General features: G+C 58.9%; 10 non-coding genes across 10 annotated transcripts; 5 read left to right on the top strand and 5 right to left on the bottom strand.

Annotated features, from left to right (window-relative positions):
* Positions 1-4,817: 4,817 nt before the first annotated feature.
* Trnae-cuc (transfer RNA glutamic acid (anticodon CUC)) lies at positions 4,818-4,889 on the bottom strand. Its single transcript has one exon. It is a non-coding gene; the product is annotated as a tRNA-Glu (tRNA).
* A 422-nt stretch (positions 4,890-5,311) lies between these two features.
* On the bottom strand, positions 5,312-5,383 carry Trnag-ucc (transfer RNA glycine (anticodon UCC)). Its single transcript has one exon. It is a non-coding gene; the product is annotated as a tRNA-Gly (tRNA).
* A 563-nt stretch (positions 5,384-5,946) lies between these two features.
* Trnad-guc (transfer RNA aspartic acid (anticodon GUC)) lies at positions 5,947-6,018 on the bottom strand. Its single transcript has one exon. It is a non-coding gene; the product is annotated as a tRNA-Asp (tRNA).
* Positions 6,019-6,521: 503 nt separating this feature from the next.
* On the top strand, positions 6,522-6,604 carry Trnal-cag (transfer RNA leucine (anticodon CAG)). Its single transcript has one exon. It is a non-coding gene; the product is annotated as a tRNA-Leu (tRNA).
* A 751-nt stretch (positions 6,605-7,355) lies between these two features.
* Positions 7,356-7,426, top strand: Trnag-gcc (transfer RNA glycine (anticodon GCC)). The gene has a single exon. It is a non-coding gene; the product is annotated as a tRNA-Gly (tRNA).
* Positions 7,427-13,623: 6,197 nt separating this feature from the next.
* Positions 13,624-13,695, bottom strand: Trnag-ucc (transfer RNA glycine (anticodon UCC)). Its single transcript has one exon. It is a non-coding gene; the product is annotated as a tRNA-Gly (tRNA).
* Positions 13,696-14,263: 568 nt separating this feature from the next.
* Positions 14,264-14,335, bottom strand: Trnad-guc (transfer RNA aspartic acid (anticodon GUC)). The gene has a single exon. It is a non-coding gene; the product is annotated as a tRNA-Asp (tRNA).
* Positions 14,336-14,852: 517 nt separating this feature from the next.
* Trnal-cag (transfer RNA leucine (anticodon CAG)) lies at positions 14,853-14,935 on the top strand. Its single transcript has one exon. It is a non-coding gene; the product is annotated as a tRNA-Leu (tRNA).
* Positions 14,936-15,642: 707 nt separating this feature from the next.
* On the top strand, positions 15,643-15,713 carry Trnag-gcc (transfer RNA glycine (anticodon GCC)). The gene has a single exon. It is a non-coding gene; the product is annotated as a tRNA-Gly (tRNA).
* A 5,195-nt stretch (positions 15,714-20,908) lies between these two features.
* Positions 20,909-20,980, top strand: Trnag-gcc (transfer RNA glycine (anticodon GCC)). Its single transcript has one exon. It is a non-coding gene; the product is annotated as a tRNA-Gly (tRNA).
* The last annotated feature ends 2,742 nt before the right edge of the window (positions 20,981-23,722 follow it).

Raw genomic sequence — 23,722 nt, 5'->3', positions numbered from 1 at the left:
CCCATCTGGCACCGGACCCATCCGCAGCACACTGGCCAGAGAAAGGTCCTGTCTAACCACAGGCAACTGGATGGCCTCTGCTGCCTGTTAAGTCCCTGACCTGCCTGCTCTCTGTCTTTAACAAAGGCCAGCAGGAGTGGGCGGGACTCCCCCAGCTTTTCAGTAAAGAGAGTGCAGAAACAGAACCAAGTGGGGCTCCTCACTCGACTTTGGTCTGCAATCAGAGCTGAAACTAGGTCGCATATCAAGAGCAGGAGAGACCGGATGTTGGGACTAGGATATGCAGTTCTTACTCTGGCGATGATGACGGCCACTCCTGCTGCTATTACTTCTTCTTCTTCTTTTTCTTCTTCGTCTTCTTCTTCTTCTTCTTCTTCTTCTTCTTCTTCTTCTTCTTCTTCTTCTTCTTCTTCTTTTCCTTCTTCTTCTTCTTCTTCCTCCTCCTCCTCCTCTTCTTCCTCTTCTCCTTCTTATCTTCTACTAATTCTCTTCTTCTCCTTCTTTCCCCTCTAATACTACTATTACTAATACTACGATTATTTTTCTCATTATACTTCTTTTCCTCCCCCTCCTCCTCTTCCTCCTCCTCCTTTTCCTCCTCCTCCTCCTTCCTCTTCTACTCCTTCTCCTCCTCCTCCTCCTCCTCCTCCTCCTCCTCCTCCTCCTCCTCCTCCTCCTCCTCCTCCTTCTTTCTCCTGCTGCTGCTGCTGCTGCTGTTGCTGGTGATGCTCAGGGATGTTGGAATGGGAGGGAGTTGGAATTGAGCAGGAACAGAAGCAGCCCAATCTCTGCCAGCAGGCTCCTAGAACCATCTCCTGGGGCTCCTGCCCCTTTGGTTCTGAGTAGGGACCAGGATCATGTTTTTAGTTGCGGTTGTTACTATTGTGATCAAATGTGTGACTGAAAGCAACCTTGGGGTGAGAAGGTTTGATTTCTTCTTTCAACTCCTCAGCGACACAGTGGTGGAAGTGTGGATGGGTGGGGGAGTTGTGGAGGGCTGGGTTTATGGGGCTTAGGTGGTCAGAGTCAGGTCTTGGGGGAGGTGTGGTGAGGGGAGAGACCTAGAGGCAGGAAGTGATGCAGAGGACCTGCATGAGGGCTGCCTACCGGCTTGCTCAGCCTGCTCTCTTATCCCACACAGGGCCATCTGCCCAGGGATTGGCACTGACCACTCACCCACCTCCTCTTTTCAGGTGCCCTCCCACATCCGTCGTCAATCAAACAATAACCTACAAACTGGCTGAAGGCCCGGCTCAGGGAAGACTCTTCTCCATTCCCATTCTCTCTTCTCAGAGGAGTCCAGGTTGCTGTAAAGTTCACCAGAACCAACCAGCATCGTTGACCCTTTGTCAACCTGGCACACAACCAGGTCCCTTATGAGCCATAACCTTTCCTTTCTTGTTCATCCCTCAGAGCTCATTTTCATCTCAACACCGCAATGTAAACACATCAAGAACTGTCGTTGGTATTGTTTTTTTTTGTTTGTTTGCTTGTTTGTTTTGTTTGTTTGTTTTCATAATATTTTACTCTTGGGAGCCCGCCACCCAGCACTCAAATAAATACACAGAGACTTATTGTTGCTTATAAATGCCGGGGATTAGCTTGGCTCTTTTCTGGGCATCTTTTCTTCGCTTCAGTTATCCCATTTAAATTTTTTTCCCTGGGAACTTTTACCTTTCTATATCCTATATGCTTTTCTTTGCTTTGATTGAATGGCTGGCTGAATGGTTGTGTGGCTGGCCCCTGGCGACCTCTTCTCCTTTTCTCAGTACTCTCCTTACTTCTGCTCCTATTTATTCTCCCTGCCTGGCAGCCCTGCTCAGCTCTTAAAAAACACAGAGTTTGGTTGTTGTTATTGCTTTGTTTTGATTTTTCCCCTTATTTTGTTTTGTTTGAAGTTAAAGGCACTTGTGCACGGAGAGGAAAGATTCCGGGCAAGATCATTATCCTAGAAAAGCAAAATCGAAGTCCAACACTGTCACAAGCCTAGTGTCTGACCTCTCCTGTTCACTGGCTCTATTTGGGTCCCGAGGGGGAGGACAGTCACCCTCCCTCTGCTCTGCCCTTCACAGCACCTGCAGCTGCTCTCCCAGGCCTAGATGGGCTCCACTCTGAGGCCGCTGCTCCCCTTTTGTGGTTGTCCCAGGTTGTCCCGCATCTCCACGACCCCTCGCCTTCGCCGGCGATCCCCTGCCTCGGCTGGGCACTCTTCGGGGGCTCTCTGAGCATGCCATGTGGAAATGCCAAGCCTCGGCTGTTCCCTACATTCCACCACTTCCGTTCGCAGTGGGGTTCACCCGCGGTTGCACCTTTGCTCATGTCCCCTCTCAGCCTCTCCCTGGGGACTCCAGACCCACCGCCCATCTCCAAGCCTCTGCTGCTCTCGGGGATCCATCCTTCCACACCTTCAATGCCATCACCACATAGGCGAGTCCTACACGTTTTCAAATTGGCTAGCTGGCATGGGGTTCAACCTCTGAATGCTGACCTTCAGGAAGCTCCCGTCCCTGGGGCGGTAGGGGTGTGGGGAGGTTTAACCTCGGCGGCGGCGGCAGCACCGCTGTCTTCTTAATCACCGCGGACTTCTCAGCTCCAGTGGAGCGCCATCGAGGACTGTCCCCGCACAGCCAAGGTTTCATCTTGCTGGCTCCGGGTCTCTTGTTCATAAACCACAGATGATTCTTCAGCCCCGGGCTCCGCAGGACCACACCTTCTTCATTCCAATTACCCAGGGGCCCCAAAGGAGTGCCCACTGAAACTTCAGGTGTGTGTGTTTGGGAGGGGGGGAGGCACTCCGTAGTCGTCATTGTCAGCATGGCTCACGACATTGCCTTCCAAGCTGCCCTAGAGGAGCACAGCCAGCTTGGAGCAGTCAGCTGCTTTGCCCACCTGCCCACAGTTCAAGGGCCTTTCCCAATCCTGGGGAAGGCCAGGTGATGGGGTCTGTCACAGCAAGACTCCACTCCAGGAACCAGGTTCCTCCGGAGTTAGGGTTTGTATTATTGCGATCAAACACCGTGACCCAGAGCCACTTGGCTTAGGCTCCTAAGTCCCTCCCAGAGGCAAGCCAGGGTGGGATCCCGGAGGCAGGAACTGCTGTAGCAGGTGTCTGTGGGAGAGTGCTCCCTACCGGCTTGCTCAGCCAGCTGTCCTACACAGCTCAGGATTGCCTGCCCAGGGGTGGGAAGGCCCCTGGCCACAACTCGCCACTCCCTCATCCGGTGCCCGCTCCCTCCCCCGCACCCCAACACCATGCCTACTTATGTCCTCTGGGTTGTCCCACATCCATCACTCAGGGCAGGCACACGCTATAGAGACGTTTTCTCACGCTACAGTCCCTCTTCCCAGAGGTGTCACGTTGCCCAAAGCCAGCTAGCACAGAGCCAGACATCCCTGCATCCCTGCGGTTGGCATTCCATGGACAGTTAGCGAAGGATTGTCCGGTGTCTGCCTTCCCTCCCCCGCGCCGGTCCCCCCAGGCCTTCTCTCCGAGTCACACGGGTGGCCAGGGGGCGGCCGGCCGGACCCTTCCCAGATGCCTCTTCACACTGGTGTCTCCAGGCGCCCGGGACTGGGAGGGCTTCTGGGACAGGGGAGGGCTGGAGTCCGGTGGGGAACAGGCTCTGTCTGGGCTCCCCCAGGATCTACTGGCATCTTCCACTATGCCTGCGATCCGGCCGGAGCTCAATCCAGCCGTCAGCACTCAAGGATCTGACTCTGGGCCTCGGATTTGCTGGCACGGTCAGGACCGAGGGGACCCACCCGGCGCTGGACCCAACAGGTGGACCGACGTTCCGCTCCAATTTTCCGACTCACACCTGCGCCTGCACCTCTTCCCCAAACCCATGCGGGGGCCCCGGTCTCCAAGGAGCCGGAGAAACGGGGGGGGGGCGTTGCAAACGCCAGACTTGGCCTCAGCTGTCCTTAGACACTCCAGGGGCTTTCGAGGAAACCGGGGCTGGGGACACGCACTGCCCATCCCGGCGGCCGGCGGCGCTGAGTAAGGTGACCACACCGGATGCTTTTCGCCTTGATCCGGCCGTCTGCCCCGCAGTAACACCTCCCCAGGGCAACCCCACGGCACACCGCAGGTCCAGTCCCTCCCCATCCCATCCAGCACCACCCTGGAGTCTTTCAAGATATACATAAAAAAATAACATACCTATACCAAACACACACACACACACACACACACACACACACACACACACGCACGCACTCACGCACGCACGCACGCACGCACGCACGCACGCACGCACGCTCGCTCACTCACTCACTCACTCACTCACTCAAAATATGGCTACACTTGTTTGAAGCCTACGTTGAGTTGTGAAGAGCAGGGTAAAGCTCACAGGGAGCCTGTGAGGAGGCAGGTGAGGCAGGTGGGGCAGCTGGGGCTTCTTCTGGACCTCAGAGCAGGCGGGAGAGTGAGGTGGAGACTCTGTGGGGTCCATGAGTGGCTCGGAAGCGTGTGCTCCAGGGCTGCGTGGTGGGTGTGTGTGCCCGCGGGATGGTGGCGGTGTGTAAGCTGGGCAGGACGGGAAGCAGCAAGGCTGAGCTGTCCAGGCGCAGAGTTGGCGTCTTGTGTGAGACACGGTGGGCGGCAGTGGGAAGCGAGGCAATGGATGGCTGTGCAGACAGGGAGCGGGCTGTGTTGTGATGGGTGGGGGCGTGAGAGCGGCAGGGGCGAGCAGAGGCGCGATGCCCCTGAACAAAAGGGAGGCGTGTGATTTGTTGGCTCAAGGATCCCGCGTGAGGTGGCAAGAGGAGACAGAGGGCTTGGAGGAGGCGAGGGTCCAGAGAGAAAGAAGAAAGGCTTCCCTGACCGGGAATCGAACCCGGGCCGCGGCGGTGAGAGCGCCGAATCCTAACCACTAGACCACCAGGGAGCGTCGCAGTCGCCCGACGGTCCCGACACTCGCCTCCCGGAGCCAGGCTGACAGCCAGCCTCTAGGCCACAATGCCCGCCCGCCCGGCGAGAGAGCCGATGGCCCCGCATTACCGGCCTCACCAGGATGCCGTTCGGGGCTCGCGGGCACCTGCGCCTACTCCTGCCCTGCCAGCTGCCCGCCCCCGGCTGCCCTCTGGCGATTCGCCGCCAAGCTCGGCACCTCCCCGCGGATTAGACGCTTGGCCCTGGCGGTTCTCCTCCCGCTAGACACACCCTCAAAACGTCTCGGCCCCCCTGTCTCCTCCCTTCCTTCCTTCGCTCAGTCCAGGGATCGGTCGGTCTCGCGGTCACCGGACGACCCGAGAGGGGTGCCAGACAGGGCCAGCCTCGGCCCTGGACCTTGGCAAAACACCGGCAGCTTGCGTTGGCCGGGAATCGAACCCGGGTCAACTGCTTGGAAGGCAGCTATGCTCACCACTATACCACCAACGCCGCACCGCCGGGACGGCACCCACACGACGCCGGGGACTGACACCGGACAGTGGACAGCGGCGACCGCGACGTGGCCTGCCCCTCGGTCTCCGTCCCGACGTCAAAGTTAACGCCAGCGCACGATCCACCGCCAACCGGGGTTCCGCCGCTGCGCCCTGTTCCCCGCCGTCCCAGCCGCGCCTCCCGCACGCACACGCGGGGCCCTGGTGGGCGCTCTCTCCACCTGACTGCAGCAGCAACCCGGCGCGCCGCCAGGGCCACGGGGAAGAGCGAGCGTCCGGGAGCGCTCGGGGCGGGTCTCCACCAAGACTCGCCTGGCGCAGCGTGGGCTCCGGACACGAGAGTCGCACCCGGGCGGCTCTGACACCCGTCGCCTGGTCGGGAGGGCGACCCGATCCGAGACGTCGGAGGGCTGGGCCAGGTGCCAGGTGCCAGGCGAGGGACCCGGGGGTCCGCAGACTGGTGCGCCGGCCGGGACACGGGCGCCCGATCCCGGCGCTTGGAAAGTGACCAAGGGCGCCAGCGCGGTCGTGGGCGACGGTCTGGCTAAAAAGATGGCACGTCTCCTCGTCGGGGAATCGAACCCCGGTCTCCCGCGTGACAGGCGGGGATACTCACCACTATACTAACGGGGAGGACCGCGACCACGTCCCCATCGCCACTCCGGGCCCTCTCCGTCGCTCCAGACGGGCCCTGAGCTCTCCCTCCCACCACGGCCGACCTCCGCACCCAAACCCAAACCCAAAGTCCCCGGGACGCCGCCACAACGGCCCTCGCACCAGGACCCGAACCCGCAACCCTGGGCGATCGCCGCGACTCCGCCCCGTGCCCCCGCCCGGGCTGTGGAGCCGGGCTCTCCCAGGTGACAGCTTTCTGCCGCCCTCGCCCACGCCATCAGGAGAGGCTGCGCCGACACCTGCGCGGCCCCGGACGCACCCCCACTGCACCCCCGGGACCTGCAGCGACTTTGGCGCCTAGGAGCGTCTCCACGTCCACGCGGTGGACCCCGGGCGAGGCCCGCAGCCTCAGCACCCGGACCGCAGACACCTGCCCGGGGGCCCCGTCGCTCCGGGTCCGCTCTGCGCGCGCGTGGGCGCCGGCTGCCAGCCCGGCGAGCGTCCTCGCGAACAGACCCGCCGTCAGGATGGCCGAGCGGTCTAAGGCGCTGCGTTCAGGTCGCAGTCTCCCCTGGAGGCGTGGGTTCGAATCCCACTCCTGACACGTTCATCTTTTGTCCACCCCACCGAGAGAGAGAGAGAGAGAGAGAGAGAGAGAGAGAGATGGTAGCTCGCGCCTCCTTGCACAAGCCCTCCAGCGACGACGCTCCCCTCCGACCCGTAACCTTCGCGGCCACACCTGTGCCAAGAGGAGCGCCCTCCTCTCAGCTGCCAGCAACTCCTGGAGGAGAGCGGAAGGGGAGCGTGCAGGAGCAAATGAGGCGGCGGCTACTGAGCGCCCCGGCAGCCCGGCCAGCCAGCCAGCCAGCCAGCCAGCCAGCGAGCCTGCCTGCCCGGTGCCATTCTTTGGCCAACACAGGACTTGGTCCACCCCCACCCGACCCCCGGAACTCTTCGCCCAGCCCTCGCGCCCGCCAGCCCTTTCGGGCCCATTCCATTCCCTCCTGCTGCCGCGGGAGACGCCCACCGCACCCATCTTGGTGGTCTGTGGTCGTCGGGGATTCTCGTGTGCGGAGGTGGCCTTTCCCTGCCAACGCCTGGCAGACGCTTGGTGCTCGCACAGCCACGCGCCCGCTCCGTCGGCCAGCAGGGGCAGGGGTGACGTGGGGCCTAGGCGTCCGTCCGGGAGAGGCGCGCTTGAGCCCCAGAGCCTCAGTCTGGACAGGGAACTCTCGTGGCCGTGGCCGTGGCGCTCCCCTGGCCGGTCCAGCCAGCCAGGACCCAGGATCCAGCTGATGGAGGGACTGTCGGGGAGCAGAGGCTGTGGGAGCAGTCGGGGAAGAGTGCTGGCCATGGCATGGGTGGTTCAGTGGTAGAATTCTCGCCTGCCACGCGGGAGGCCCGGGTTCGATTCCCGGCCCATGCAGAGTCCAGTCCCTTTTGGTCCTCAGCCACACGTCCAGTGTCCCGTCCGACCGGCAGTCCTTCCTAGTCCCAGTCCAAGCTGCGCGCGCTGTGCACACAACACAAGGACTCTTCTTGGCCAGCGCCAGTGCCAGCTGCGCTCCAGTGAGCCAGCGCCTACCCACTAACCTGGTCGCTTCTCTTCAACTCAGCCAGCCAGACCCAACTGCAAAGACACTGCATCCCTCACTCACTTCCTGGACACTTCAAAGCACCTGCCATACCTAGCACGTCTCCTCTGCACACTGGCGCCAGCGGCTAGCGCCTCCATGGTTCTTAGACCACGCGCCCGACATCACCCACACCCCACAACCTCCAGCCTCCCACCCCACAGTACCGGCCCCACACAGCCTGCCTCTCTCACGATGGAGAAACGCGTCCCTGATTCTGGACCTCCTTGTGCCTCCTTTGCTCAGGAGGGACAACTCCGGTAGGGACCAGGGTGCCTTATTTCCCCTAGCGCATTGCCCACAGCAACTCCTCTAGAGCATTGAGTGCATCCCAGCTCCCGTGACTCGGCAGGAGGTGTTTCCTCGCACCCTCTTCCTCCATGTGGAGGTGGAGAACCCCACCGCTCCCGAGTCTCACTCGGCCCACAGCCCACCCACACCCTTGGTCATCCGCAGTGTCTTTTGCCCTACAGGACACTACTCCCTCCCTGCTGAGATCTCTCTTTCTCTCTGTTTCTCTATCTTTGTCTGTCTATCTGTGTGTCTGTCTGTCTGTCTCTCTCTCTCTGTTACACATACAAACAGGGAGAGAGGGAGGGGAGGGGGAGCGGAAGGGGGAAGGGGAGGGGAAGGGGGAGACTGAGAGGAAGAGTAGAGAGACAGAGACAGAGACAGAGACAGATAGAAGTCTAGGCACAGGCCGGAGAGGCACAAACACAGATAACTCCATCTTAGTTCCTTCTGTGCCATCGCAAAGCCCTTGCTGGCAGGTCACCGCACTGCTCCCTGGTTTTCTGAGACCTGGGCTAGTCCAGGTGACCTATTGGCCAGCGTGTGTGCCGAGCTTTCTCACCAATCCGCCCGATTGACCAGCCAGGCTGACAGTCCATCCTCTCTAGCGAACTCAGTGTGTCCAGAGACTCTGCGCTTCACACCTTCTCCAGCCTCCCATCCGCTGGACCGTGTGTCCCTTCCTGCGTTCCGACTCCTCTCTGCTCCGGAAGGCGGTGGCTTCCACCAAGGAAAGCCTCACCCATCTGGCACCGGACCCATCCACGGCACACTGGCCAGAGAAAGGTCCTGTCTAACCACAGGCAACTGGCTGGCCTCTGCTGCCTGTTAAGTCCCTGACCTGCCTGCTCTCTGTCTTCAACAGAGGCCAGTGGGAGTGGTCGGGACTCCCCCAGCTTTTCAGTAAAGAGAGTGCAGAAACAGAACCAAGTGGGGCTCCTCACTCGACTTTGGTCTGCAATCAGAGCTGAAACTAGGTCGCATATCAAGAGCAGGAGAGACCGGATGTTGGGACTAGGACATGCAGTTCTTACTCTGGCGATGATGACGGCCACTCCTGCTGCTATTACTACTGCTTCCTCCTCCTCCTCCTCCTCCTCCTCCTCCTCCTCCTCCTCCTCCTCCTCCTCTTCTTCTTCTTCTTCTTCTTCTTCTTCTTCTTCTTCTTCTCTTCTACTAATTCTCTTCTTCTCCTTCTTTCCCCTCTAATACTACTATTACTAATACTACGATTATTTTTCTCATTATACTTCTTCTTTTCCTCCCCCTCCTCCTCTTCTTCCTCCTCCTTTTCCTCCTCGTCCTCCTCCTTCCTCTCCTCCTCCTCCTCCTCCTCCTCCTCCTCCTCCTCCTTTCTCCTGATGCTGCTGCTGCTGTTGCTGGTGATGCTCAGGGATGTTGGAATGCGAGGGAGTTGGAATTGAGCAGGAACACAAGCAGCCCAATCTCTGCCAGCAGGCTCCTAGAACCATCTCCTGGGTCTCCTGCCCCTTTCGTTCTGAGTAGGGACCAGGATCATGTTTTTAGTTGCGGTTGTTACTATTGTGATCAAATGTGTGACTGAAAGCAACCTTGGGGTGAGAAGGTTTGATTTCTTCTTTCAACTCCTTAGCACCACAGTGGTGGAAGTGTGGATGGGTGGGGGAGTTGTGGAGGGCTGGGTTTATGGGGCTTAGGTGGTCAGAGTCGGGTCTTGGGGGTGGTGTGGTGAGGGGAGAGACCTAGAGGCAGGAAGTGATGCAGAGGACCTGCATGAGGGCTGCCTACCGGCTTGCTCAACCTGCTCTCTTATCCCACACAGGGCCATCTGCCCAGGGATTGGCACTGCCCACTCACCCACCTCCTCTCTTCAGGTGCCCTCCCACATCCGTCGTGAATCAAACAATAACCTACAAACTGGGCTGAAGGCCCGGCTCAGGGAAGACTCTTCTCGATTCCCATTCTCTCTTCTCAGAGGAGTCCAGGTTGTTGTCAAGTTCACCAGAACCAACCAACATCGTTGACCCTTTGTCAACCTGGCACACAACCAGGTCCCTTATTGAGCCATAACCTTTCCTTTCTTGTTCATCCCTCAGAGCTCATTTTCATCTCCACACCGCAATGTAAAAACATCAAGAACTGTCGTTGGTATTGTTTTTGTTTGTTTGTTTGTTTGTTTTCATAATATTTTACTCTTGGGAGCCCGACACCCAGCACTCAAATAAATACACAGAGACTTATTGTTGCTTATAAATGCCGTGGATTAGCTTGGCTCTTTTCTGGGCATCTTTTCTTCGCTTCAGTTATCCCATTTAAATTTTTTCCCCTGGATACTTTTGCCTTTCTATATCCTATATGCTTTTCTTTGCTTTGATTGAATGGCTGGCGGAATGGTTGTGTGGCTGGCCCCTGGCGACCTCTTCTCTTTCTCCTTTTCTCAGTACTCTCCTTACTTCTGCTCCTATTTATTCTCCCTGCCTGGCAGCCCTGCTCAGCTCTTAAAAAACACAGAGTTTGGTTGTTGTTATTGCTTTGTTTTGATTTTTTCCCCTTATTTTGTTTTGTTTGAAGTTAAAGGCACTTGTGCACGGAGAGGAAAGAATCCGGGCGCGATCATTATCCTAGGAAAGCAAAACCGAAGTCCAACACTGTCACAAGCCTAGTGTCTGACCTCTTCTGTTCACTGGCTCTATTTGGGTCCCGAGGGGGAGGACAGTCACCCTGCCTCAGCTCTGCCATTCACAGCACCTGTAGCTGCTCTCCCAGGCCTAGATGGGCTCCACTCTGAGGCCGCTGCTCCCCTTTTGTGGTTGTCCCAGGGAACCCGCATCTCCAAGACCCCTCGCCTTCGCCGGTGACAGCCTCTGCTGGGCTCTCTTCCTGGACTCTCTGATCATGCCATGTGGAAATGCCAAGCCTCGGCTGTTCCCCACATTCCACCACTTCCGTTCGCAGTGGGGTTCACCCGCGGTTTCACCTTTGCTCATGTCCCCTCTCAGCCTCTCCCTGGGGACTCCAGACCCACCACGGCCCATCTCCAAGCCTCTGCTGCTCTCGGGGATACATCCTTCCACACCTTCAATGCCATCACCACATAGGCGAGTCCTACACGTTTTCAAATTGGCTAGCTGGCATGGGGTTCAACCTCTGAATGCTGACCTTCAGGAAGCCCTCTTTTCCGGGGGGGGGGGGTAGGGGTGTGGAGAGGTTTAACCTCGGCGGCGGCTGCACCGCTGTCTTCTTAATCACCGCTGACTTCTCAGCTCCAGTGGAGCGCCATCGAGGACTGTCCCCGCACAGCCAAGGTTTCACCTTGCTGGCTCCGGGTCTCTTGTTCATAAACCACAGATGATTCTTCAGCCCCGGGCTCCGCAGGACCACACCTTCTTCATTCCAATTACCCAAAGGGCCCCAAAGGAGTGCCCGCTGAAACTTCAGGTGTGTGTGTTTGGGGGGGGGGGGCGGGGAGAGGCACTCCGTAGTCGTCATTGTCAGCATGGCTCACGACATTGCCTTCCAAGCTGCCCTAGAGGAGCACAGCCAGCTTGGAGCAGTCAGCTGCTTTGCCTGCCTGCCCACAATTAAGGGCCTTTCCCAATCCTGGGGAAGGCCAGGTGATGGGGTCTGTCACAGCAAGACTCCACTCCAGGAACCAGGTTCCTCCTGAGTTAGGGTTTGTATTATTGCGATCAAACACCGTGACCCAGAGCCACTTGGCTTAGGCTCCTAAGTCCCTCCCAGAGGCAAGCCAGGGTGGGATCCCGGAGGCAGGAACTGCTGTAGCAGGTGTCTGTGGGAGAGTGCTCCTTACCGGCTTGCTCAGCCAGCTGTCCTCCTACACAGCTCAGGATTGCCTGCCCAAGGGTGGGACGGCCCCTGGCCACAACTCGCCACTCCCTCATCCGGTGCCCGCTCCCTTCCCCGCACCCCAACACCATGCCTACTTACCTCCTCTGGGCTGTCCCACATCCATCACTCAGGGCAGGCACACGCTATAGAGACGTTTTCTCACGCTACAGTCCCTCTTCCCAGAGGTGTCACGTTGCCCAAAGCCAGCTAGCACAGAGCCAGACATCCCTGCATCCCTGCGGTTGGCATTCCACGGACAGTTAGCGAAGGATTGCCCGGTGCCTGCCCTCCCTCCCCCGCGCCGGTCCCCCCCGCCCCCCAGGCCTTCTCTCTGAGTCACACGGGTGGCCAGGAGGCGGCCTGACGGACCCTTCCCAGATGCCGCTTCACACTGGTGTCTCCAGGCGCCCGGGACTGGGAGGGCTTCTGGGACAGGGGAGGGCTGGAGTCCGGTGGGGAAAAGGCTCTGTCTGGGCTCCCCCAGGATCTACTGGCATCTCCCACTATGCCTGCCATCCGGGCGGAGCTCAATCCAGCCGTCAGCACTCAAGGATCTGACTCTGGGCCTCGGACTTGCTGGCACGGGCAGGACCGAGGGAACCCACCCCGGGGGTGGACCCAACTGGTGGACCGACGTTCCGCTCCAGTTTTCCGACTCACACCTGCGCCTGCACCTCTCCCCCACACCCACGCGCCCCGGTCCCCAAGGAGCCGGAGAAACGGGGGCGTTGCAAACGCCAGACTTGGCCTCAGCTCTCCTTAGACGCTCTAGGGGCTTTCGAGGAAACCGGGGCTGGTGGAAACGCGCACTGCCCGCCCAGGCGGCGGCGCTGAATAAGGTAAGCACACCGGATGCTTTTCGCCTTGATCCGGCCATCTGCCCCGCAGTAACACCTCCCCAGGGCAATCCCACGACACACCGAAGGTCCCGTCCCTCCCCATCCCATCCAACACCACCCTGGAGTCTTTCAAGATATACATAAAAAAATAACATACCTATACACAAACACACGCACGCACGCACGCACGCACGCTCGCTCGCTCGCTCGCTCACTCACTCACTCACTCACTCACTCACTCAAAATATGGCTACACTTGTTTGAAGCCTACGTTGAGTTGTGAAGAGCAGGGTAAAGCTCACAGGGAGGCCGTGAGGAGGCAGGTGAGGCAGGCGGTGCACTTGGGGCTTCTTCTGGACCTCAGAGCAGGCCGGGGAGTGAGGTGGAGACTCTGTGGGGTCCATGAGTGGCTCGGAAGCGTGTGCTCCAGGGCTGCGTGGTGGGTGTGTGTGCCCGCGGGATGGTGGCGGTGTGTGAGCTGGGCAGGACGGGAAGCAGCAAGGCTGAGCTGTCCAGGCGCAGAGTTGGCGTCTTGTGTGAGACACGGTGGGCGGCAGTGGGAAGCGAGGCAATGGGTGAGCTGTGCAGACAGGGAACGGGCTTTGTTGTGATGGGTGGTGGCGTGAGCGCAGCAGGGGCGAGCAGAGGCGCGATGCCCCTGAACAAAAGGGAGGCGTGTGATTTGTTGGCGCCAAGGATCCCGCGTGAGGTGGCAAGAGGAGACAGAGGGCTTGGAGGAGGCGGGGGTCCAGAGAGAAAGAAGAAAGGCTTCCCTGACCGGGAATCGAACCCGGGCCGCGGCTGCCCTCTGGCGATTCTCCGCCTAGCTCGGCGCCTCCCCGCGGATTAGACGCTTGGCCCTGGCGGTTCTCCTCCCGCTAGACACACCCTCAAAACGTCTCGGCCCCCCTGCCTCCTCCTTTCCTTCGCTCAGTCCAGCGATCGGTCGCTCGCGCGGTCACCGGACGACCTGAGAGGGGTGCCAGACAGGGCCAGCCTCGGCCCTGGCCCTAGGCAAAACACCGGCAGCTTGCGTTGGCCGGGAATCGAACCCGGGTCAACTGCTTGGAAGGCAGCTATGCTCACCACTATACCACCAACGCCGCACCGCCGGGACGGCACCCACACGACGCCGGGGACTGACACCGGACAGCGGACAGCGGCGACGGCGATGGCGCCTACCCCTCGGGGACCGCCCCGACGTCAAAGCCAACGCCCACGCCCGAGCCACCGCCAACCGGGGCTCCGCCGCTGCGCGCTGTTCCCCGCCGTCCCCGCCGCGCCTCCCGCACGCACACGCCCGGCCCTGGTGGGCGCTCTCGCCACCTGACTGCAGCAGCAACCCGGCGCGCCGCCAGGGCCACGTGGAAGAGCGAGCGTCCGGGAGCGCTCGGGGCGGGTCCCCACCAAGACTCGCCTGGCGCAGCGTGGGCTCAGGGCACGAGAGTCGCACCCGGGCGGCTCTGACACCCGTCGCCTGGTCGGGAGGGCGACCCGATCCCAGACGTCGGAGGGCTGGGCCAGGTGCCAGGTGCCAGGTGCCAGGCGAGGGGCCCGGGGGTCCGCAGGCGGGTGCGCCGGCCGGGACATGGGCGGCCGATCCCGGCGCTTGGAAGGGGAACAAGGGCCAGCGCGGCCGTGGGCGACGGTCTGGCTAAAAAGATGGCACGTCTCCTCGTCGGGGAATCGAACCCCGGTCTCCCGCGTGACAGGCGGGGATACTCACCACTATACTAACGGGGAGGACCGCGACCACGTCCCCATCGCCACGCCGGGCCCTCTCCGTCGCTCCAGACAGGCCCTGAGCTCTCCCTGCCACCACGGCGACCACCGCACACAAACCCAAAGTTCCCGGGACGCCGCCACAACGGCCCTCGCACTAGGACCCGAACCCGCAACCCTGGGCGATCGCCGCGTCGCCGCCCCGGGAACCCGCCCGGGCTGTTGAGCGGGGCTCTCCCAGGTGACAGCTTTCTGCCGCCCTCGCCCACGCCATCAGGAGAGGCTGCGCCGACACCTGCGCGGCCCCGCGGAGGCTGGGCTGCGGCCCCGGACGCACCCCCACCGCACCCCCGGGACCTGCAGCGACTTTGGCGCCTAGGAGCGTCTCCACGTCCACGCGGTGGACCCCGGGCGAGACCCGCAGCCTCAGCACCCGGACCGCAGACACCTGCCGGGGTCCCCGTTGCTCTGGGTCCGCTCGGCGCGCGCGTGGGCGCCGGCTGCCAGCCCCGCGAGCGGTCTCGCCCACAGACCTGCCGTCAGGATGGCCGAGCGGTCTAAGGCGCTGCGTTCAGGTCGCAGTCTCCCCTGGAGGCGTGGGTTCGAATCCCACTCCTGACAAGCTCATCTTTTGGCCACCCCACCCCGAGAGAGAGAGCGCAGATGGCGCCTCCTTGCACAAGCCCTCCAGCGCCGCCGCTCCCATCGCACCCGCAACCTTCGCGCCCACACCTGTGCCTAGACGAGCGCCCTCCTCTCAGCTGCCACCAACTCCTGGAGGAGAGCGCATGGGGAGCGTGCAGGAGAAAGTGAGGCGGCAGCTCCTGAGCGCCCCGGCAGCCCGGCCAGCCAGCCAGCCAGCCTGCCCGGTGCCATTCTTTTGCCAACACCGGACTTGGTCCACCCCCACCCGACCCCCGGAACTCTTCGCCCAGCCCTCGCGCCCGCCAGCCCTTTCGGGCCCATTCCATTCCCTCCTGCTGCCGCGGGAGACGCCCACAGCACCCATCTTGGTGGTCTGTGGTCGTCGGGGATTCTCGTGTGCGGAGGTGGCCTTTCCCTGCCAACGCCTGGCAGACGCTTGGTGCTCGCACAGCCACGCGCCCGCTCCGTCGGCCAGCAGGGGCAGGGGTGACGTGGGGCCTAGGCGTCCGTCCGGGAGAGGCGCGCTTGAGCCCCAGAGCCTCAGTCTGGACCGGGAACTCTCGTGGCCGTGGCCGTGGCGCTCCCCTGGCCGGTCCATCCAGCCAGGGCCCAGGACCCAGCTGATGGAGGGACTGTCGGGGAGCAGAGGCTGTGGGAGCAGTCGGGGAAGAGTGCTGGCCATGGCATGGGTGGTTCAGTGGTAGAATTCTCGCCTGCCACGCGGGAGGCCCGGGTTCGATTCCCGGCCCATGCAGAGTCCAGTCCCTTTTGGTCCTCAGGCACACGTCCAGTGTCCCCTCACTCCGGCAGTCCTTCCTAGTCCCAGTCCAAGCTGTGCGCGCTGTGCACACAACACATCCCAGCTCCCGTGACTCGGCAGGGCTGGAGGTGTTTCCTCGCGCCCTCTTCCACCATGTGGAGTTGGAGAACCCCACCGCTCCCGCGTCTCACTCGGCCCAGAGCCCACCCACAGCCTTGGTCAACCACAGAGTCTTTGGCCCTACAGGATACTACTCCCTCCCTGCTGAAATCTCTCTGTCTCTCTGTTTCTCTATCTCTGTCTGTCTGTCTGTCTGTCTGTCTGTCTCCCTGTTACATGCACACACAAACACACAGAGGGAGAGAGGGAGATGGGGGAGGGGGGAGACGGAGAGGGAGAGTAGAGAGACAGAGATAGAGACAGAGACAGAGAGACAGATAGAAGTCTAGGCACAGGCCAGAGAGGCACAAACACAGATCACTCAATCTTAGTTCCTTCTGTGCCATCGCAAAGCCCTTGCTGGCAGGTCACCGCACTGCTCCCTGGTTTTCTGAGACCTGGGCTAGTCCAGGTGACCTATTGGCCAGTGTGTGTGCCCTGCATCCTCACCACCCCGCCCGCCCGATTGACCGGCCAGGCTGACAGTCCGTCCGTCCTCTCCAGTGAGCTCAGTGTGTCCAGAGTCTCTGCGCTTCACACCTTTTCCAGCCTCCCATCCGCTGGACCATGTGTCCCTTCCTGAGTTCCGACTCTCTGCTTTGATCTGGAAGGCGGTGGCTTCCATGAAGGAAAGCCATCACCAATCTGGCACCGGACCCATCCACGGCACACTGGCCACAGAAAGGTCCTGTCTAACCACAGGCAACTGGCTGGCCTCTGCTGCCTGTTAAGTCCCTGACCTGCCTGCTCTCTGTCTTCAACAGAGGCCAGTGGGAGTGGTGGGGACTCCCCCAGCTTTTCAGTAAAGAGTGCAGAAACAGAACCAAGTGGGGCTCCTCACTTGACATTGGTCTGCAATCAGAGCTGAACCTAGGTCGCATATCAAGAGCAGGAGAGACCGGATGTTGGAACTAGGACATGCAGTTGTTACACTCTGGCGATGATGATGGCCACTCCTGAAGCTGCTACTCCTGCTGCTTCTTCTTTTTCCTCTTCTTCTTCCTCTTCTTTTTCCTCTCCTTCTCCTTCTCCTCCTCCTTCTTCTTTTTCTTCTTCTACTAATTCTCCTTCTTCGTCTTCTACTGCTACTACAAATACTACGATTATGTTTCTCATTGTACTTCTCCCTTTCCTCTTCCTACTCCTCCTCCTACCTCTTCTAATCCTTCTTGTTGTTGTTGTTGTTGTTGTTGTTCTTCTTCTTCTTCTTCTTCTTCTTCTTCTTCTTCTTCTTCTTCTTCTTCTATTCTTCTTCTTCTTTTCTTCTTCTTTTCTCCTCCTCCTCCTCCTCCTCCTCCTCCTTCTTCTTCTCCTGATGCTGATGCTGATGCTCAGGGATGTTGGAATGAGAGGGAGTTGGAATTGAGCAGGAACACAAGCAGCCCAATCTCTGCCAGCAGGCTCCTAGAACCATCTCCTGGGGCTCCTGCCCCTTTCCTTCTGAGTAGGGACCAGGATCATGTTTTTAGTTGAGGTTGTTACTGTTGTGATCAAATGTTTGACTGAAAGCAACCTTGGGGTGAGAAGGTTTGATTTCTTCTTTCAACTGCTTAGCACCACAGTGGTGAAAGGGTGGATGGGTGGGGGAGGTGGGGAGGGCTGGGTTTATGGGGCTTAGGTGGTCAGAGTCGGGTCTTGGGGGAGGTGTGGTGAGGGGAGAGACCTACCTAGAGGCAGGAATTGATGCAGAGGACCTGCATGAGGGCCGCCTACCGGCTTGCTCAGCCTGCTCTCTTATCCCACACAGGGCCATCTGCCCAGGGATTGGCACTGACCACTCACCCACCTCCTCTCTTCACGTGCCCTCCCACATCCGTCGTGAATCAAACAATAACCTACAAACTGGGCTGAAGGCCCGGCTCAGGGAAGACTCTTCTCGATTCCCATTCGCTCTTCTCAGAGGAGTCCAGGTTTTTGTCAAGTTCACCAGAACCAACCAGCATCGTTGACCCTTGGTCAACCTGGCACACAACCAGGTCCCTTATTGAGCCATAACCTTTCCTTTCTTGTTCATCCCTCAGAGCTCATTTTCATCTCCACACCACAATGTAAAACATCAAGAACTGTCGTGGTTTTTTTTGGTTTGTTTGCTTGTTTGTTTGTTTTCATAATATTTTACTCTTGGGAGCCCGACACCCAGCACTCAAATAAATACACAGAGACGTATTCTTACTTATAAATGCCTGGGCTTAACTTGGCTCTTTTCTTTCCATCTTTTCTTCACTTTAATTATCCCATTTAATTTTGTCCCCCTCTGAACTTTTTTACCTTTGTCTATCCTGTATGCTTTTCTTTGCTTTGATTGAGCAGCTGGCTGAATGGTTGTGTGGCTGGCCTCTGGCGTCCTCTTTCCCTCTCCTTTTCTCGATACTCTCCTTACTTCTGCTCCTGTTTATTCCCCCTGCCTGGCAGCCCTGCTCAGCTATCTCCATCCTAAATATTGGCCGCTCAGCCCTTTCTTAGACCAAGAAGGTGTTTGAGGCGGTCAAAATAACACAGCTTCACAGAGTTAGACAAATGCAACATCAAAGAGTGCCATCCTTCTTTGCATCATTAAGCAAACATTCCACATCATGATCGAATGGAACACATCCACAGCAAATATGCCACAACCGAGAACTTCATAGGTGCCACAGTCTTTTTCAAGTCAGAGATTCAACGTTCAGTGTTCTTAAAACACAGAGAGTTTGGTTGTTGTTATTGCTTTGTTTTGAATTTTTTTTCCTTGTTTTGTTTTGTTTGAAGTTAAAGGCACTTGTGCACGGAGAAGAAAGAATCCGGGCAGATCATTATCCTAGGAAAGCAAAACCGAAGTCCAACACTGTCACAAGCCCAGCGTCTGGCCTCTCCTGTTCACTGGCTCTCTTGTGGGTCCAGAGGGGGAGGACAGTCACCCTCCCTCAGCTCTGCCATTCACAGCACCTGAGGCTGCTCTCCCAGGCCTAGATGGGCTCCACTCTGAGGCCGCTGCTCCCCTTTGGTAGTTGTCCGGGGTACCCGCCTCTCCAAGACCCCCGCCTTCGCCGGCGACAGCCTGCCTCTGCTGGGCTCTCTTCGGGGGTTCTCTGAACATGCCTTGTGGAAATGCCAGGCCTCAGCTGTTCCCCACGTTCCACCCCTTCCGGTCGGTCGCGGTGGGTTCACCCGAGGCTGCACCTTTGCTCATGTCTCCTCTCAGCCTCTCCCTGGGGACTCCAGAGCCACCGCCCACCCCAAGCCTCCGCTGCTCTCTGTGATCCATCCTTCCACACCTTCAATGCCATCACCACATAGGCGAGTCCTACTCGTTTTCAAATTGGCTGGCTGGCATGGGGTTCAGCCTCTGCATGCTGACCTTCAGGAACTCCCCGCTCCCCGGGGAAGGGTAGGGGGGTGGGGAGGTTTCACCTCTGCGCGGGGACGCTGCTGTCTTCTTAATCACCGCTGGCTTCTCAGCTCCAGTGGAGCTGACATTCCCTTCCAAGCTGCCCTAGAGGAGCACAGCCAGCTTGGAGCAGTCAGCTGCTTTGCCCGCCTGCCCACAGTTCAAGGGCCTTTCCCAATCCTGGGGAAGGCCAGGTGATCCGGTCTGTCACAGCAAGACTCCACTCCAGGAACCAGGTTCCTCCGGAGTTAGGGTTTGTATTATTGCGATCAAACACCGTGACCCAAAGCCGCTTGGGCGGAGAAGCGTTCGTTTCACCCTAAGGCTCCCAAGTCCCTCCCCAGAGGGAAGCCAGGGTGGGATCCCGGAGGCAGGAACTGCTGTAGCAGGTGTCTGTGGGAGAGTGCTCCCCACCGGCTTGCTCAGCCAGCTGTCCTACACAGCTCAGGATTGCCTGCCCAGGGGTGGGAAGGCCCCCCCCCCCCCGCCACAACTCGCCATTCCCTCATCCGGTGCCCGCTCCCTTCCCCGCACCCCAACACCATGCCTACTTACCTCCTCTGGGCTGTCCCACATCCATCACTCAGGGCAGGCACACGCTATAGAGACGTTTTCTCACGCTACAGTCCCTCTTCCCAGAGGTGTCACGTTGCCCAAAGCCAGCTAGCACAGAGCCAGACATCCCTGCATCCCTGCGGTTGGCATTCCATGGACAGTTAGCGAAGGATTGTCCGGTGTCTGCCTTCCCTCCCCCGCGCCGGTCCCCCCAGGCCTTCTCTCTGAGTCACACGGGTGGCCAGGGGGCGGCCTGACGGACCCTTCCCAGATGCCGCTTCACACTGGTGTCTCCAGGCGCCCGGGACTGGGAGGGCTTCTGGGACAGGGGAGGGCTGGAGTCCGGTGGGGAACAGGCTCTGTCTGGGCTCCCCCAGGATCTACTGGCATCTCCCACTATGCCTGTCACCGAGAGAGAGAGAGAGAGAGAGAGAGATCGCAGCTCGCGCCTCCTTGCACAAGCCCTCCAGCGCCGCCGCTCCCCTCGAACCCGAAACCTTCGCGCCCACACCTGTGCCAAGAGGAGCGCCCTCCTCTCAGCTGCCACCAACTCCTGGAGGAGAGCGCATGGGGAGCGTGCAGGAGAAAGTGAGACGGCCGATCCTGAGCGCCCCGGCCGCCCAGCCAGCCAGCCAGCCAGCCAGCCTGCCCGCTGCCATTCTTTGGCCAACACAGGACTTGGTCCACCCCCACCCGACCCCCGGAACTCTTCGCCCAGCCCTCGCGCCCGCCAGCCCTTTCGGGCCCATTCCATTCCCTCCTGCTGCCGCGGGAGACGCCCACCGCACCCATCTTGGTGGTCTGTGGTCGTCGGGGATTCTCGTGTGCGGAGGTGGCCTTTCCCTGCCAACGCCTGGCAGACGCTTGGTGCTCGCACAGCCACGCGCCCGCTCCGTCGGCCAGCAGGGGCAGGGGTGACGTGGGGCCTAGGCGTCCGTCCGGGAGAGGCGCGCTTGAGCCCCAGAGCCTCAGTCTGGACCGGGAACTCTCGTGGCCGTGGCCGTGGCGCTCCCCTGGCCGGTCCATCCAGCCAGGGCCCAGGATCCAGCTGATGGAGGGACTGTCGGGGAGCAGAGGCTGTGGGAGCAGTCGGGGAAGAGTGTTGGCCATGGCATGGGGTGGTTCAGTGGTAGAATTCTCGCCTGCCACGCGGGAGGCCCGGGTTTGATTCCCGGCCCATGCAGAGTCCAGTCCCTTTTGGTCCTCAGCCACACGTCCAGTGTCCCGGCCGGCCGCCAGTCCTTCCTAGTCCCCAGTCGCGCGCGCACTCTGCACACCACACAAGGACTCTTCTTGGCCAGCGCCAGTGCCAGCTGCGCTCCAGTGAGCCAGCGCCTACCCACTAACCTGGTCGCTTCTCCTCAACTCAGCCAGCCAGACCCAACTGCAAAGACACTGCATCCCTCACTCACTTCCTGGACACTTCAAAGCACCTGCCATACCTAGCACATCTCCTCTGCACACTGGCGCCAGCAGCCAGCGACTCCGTGGTTCTTAGACCACGCCCCCGACATCACCCACACCCCACACCTCCAGCCTCCCACCCCACAGTACCGGCCCCACACAGCCTGCCTCTCTCACGATGGAGACTTAACTCGCGGACCTCTCTTGATGGGGGTCCGAATCCCGTCCCTGATTCTGGACCTCCTTTTGCCTCCTTTGCTGAGGAGGGACAACTCCGGTAGAGACCAGGATGCCTTATTTCCCCTAGCGCATTGCCCACAGCAACTCCTCCAGACCCCTGAGTGCATCCCAGCTCCCGTGACTCGGCAGGAGGTGTTTCCTCGCACCCTCTTCCACCATGTGGAGGTGGAGAACCCCACTGCTCCCGCGTCTCACTCGGCCCAGAGCCCACCCACACCCTTGGTCAACCACAGGGTCTTTGGCCCTACAGGACACTACTCCCTCCCTGCTAAAATCTCTCTGTCTCTCTGTTTCTCTGTCTGTCTCTCTCTGAGAGAGAGAGAGAGAGAGAGAGAGAGAGAGAGAGAGAGAGAGAGAGAGAGAGAGAGAGAGAGAGAGAGAGACACGCAGGGACGGAGGGGTGATGGTGGGACAGAGGGTAGGAGGGAGGGAAGGAAGGAGGGAGGGAGGGAGGGAGAGAGGGAGACGGAGAAGGAGAAGGAGAAGGAGAAAGAGAAGGAGAGGGAGAAATTTCGGGTACGGGCCAGAGAAGCACAAACAGAGACAACTCAATCTTGGTAGTTTTTGGCTCCACTGTTTGAAGCGGACTTTGAGTTGTGAAGAGCACGGTAAAGCTCACAGGGAGCCTGTGAGGAGGCAGGTGAGGCAGGTGGGGCAGCTGGGGCTTCTTCTGGACCTCAGAACAGGCGGGAGAGTGAGGTGGAGACTCTGTGGGGTCCATGAGCGGCTCGGAAGCGTGTGCTCCAGGGCTGCGTGGTGGGTGTGTGTGCCCGCGTGATGGTGGCGGTGTGTAAGCTGGGCAGGACGGGAAGCAGCCAGGCTGAGCTGTCCAGGCGCAGAGTTGGCGTCTTGTGTGAGAGACGGTGGGCGGCAGTGGGAAGCGAGGCAATGGATGGGCTGTGCAGACAGGGAGCGGGCTGTGTTGTGATGGGTGGGGTCGGGATGCAGAGCGGCAGCGTGGAGCCCAGATGGTGTTGAGCTAAAGGGAGGTGTGAGTGGTGTGGTGATGGAGCCAAGCCCGGGTCAGGAGACAGGACACAGGGCGGTGGAGAGGAGGCCAATGTACAGAGTGGAAGAAGAAAGGCTTCCCTGACCGGAATCGAACCCTAGCCAATCCTAATCACTTGACCACCAGGGAGCATCTCATACAATGGAAGGTCCCGCCACTCGCCACCGTTTTTTCACCCTGAAAATACTTAAAATTCAGTCTAAAATGAAAATTGTTGGTTGCAAGACGATATATTTGGCTTTGGTAATTAAAAGGTGTAGCAAGCTTTCTCTTGGGCCCCCAACCAGCTCCCAAATCATGATATAGACTTTTTTATTAGTTTTTAATGCTCGGCCTTAGCTTAGCTCTTGTTTTAATCTGTTTCTCTTTATCTACATTTTGCCTCAGAGGTTTATCCTTTTTTTTTTTTTTTTCTTTTTTCGAAACAGGGTTTCTCTGTGTAGCTTTGCGCCTTTCCCTGGAACTCACTTTGTAGTCCAGGCTGGCCTCGAACTCACAGAGATCTGCTTGTCTTTGCCTCTCGAAGGCTGGGATTAAAGGCGTGTGCCACTACACCTGTTTACATTTTTTTCTATCTTACCTTTCTGCTGTCACTAGTCTGTTTGTCCGGCAGCTATCTGCCTTTCTGGTGCCAGGTGTGTCCCTCTCTTTCTCCCTGGTTCCTTTTGTTCCTTCTCTTCCCTCTTGAGCCCAGACTCCTCTTCCCATTCTCTCTGCCTGCCATTCCCACCTATCCCTCTCCTGACTAGCCATTGGCTCTTCAGCTTTTTATTAAACCAAATCAGGAGCCTTGGGCAGACAAGGTGAAGCAGCAGTACATCTTTACATAATTAAACAAATGCAGCATAAACAAATGTAACACACATTTGTATTTGGCAAAATCAAAGAAAATACTCCATTATCTATCCTATCTTGGTGAGTTCAAAGTTCTGTACCTAATTTACCCTCTATAATAACTAAGGAAAACTATAACTATCTAGTCTTCCACTTTATCAAAGACCCCAGAAGACTATAATATCACCTGAGTAAACAGGAAGTGCAGTGCAATCCACTTCCAAAACTACAAACATCTGCCTACCTGGATAGTCACTCAAGATTCCTCTGCATTGATGGGACGTCCTTCTTCAGCCTACAGACATAGAAGATCTAGCAGACTTTTCTATGAAGCAGCAATTTTGAAGGACTGTCCCGCCTTATCTTGGCAAAATTCAGCAGTCTTTTTCCTCTGTGTCCTTCTTGTCCAGTTTGCACAGCATACCATCAGTAGTCAAA

This window comes from Peromyscus maniculatus, chromosome 11 (genome assembly GCF_049852395.1).
Source record: "Peromyscus maniculatus bairdii isolate BWxNUB_F1_BW_parent chromosome 11, HU_Pman_BW_mat_3.1, whole genome shotgun sequence".
In the NCBI taxonomy this organism is placed as follows: domain Eukaryota; kingdom Metazoa; phylum Chordata; class Mammalia; order Rodentia; family Cricetidae; genus Peromyscus; species Peromyscus maniculatus.
Note: the sequence above shows the minus strand (reverse complement) of the source record. Positions and strands in the feature narration are given on the sequence as shown.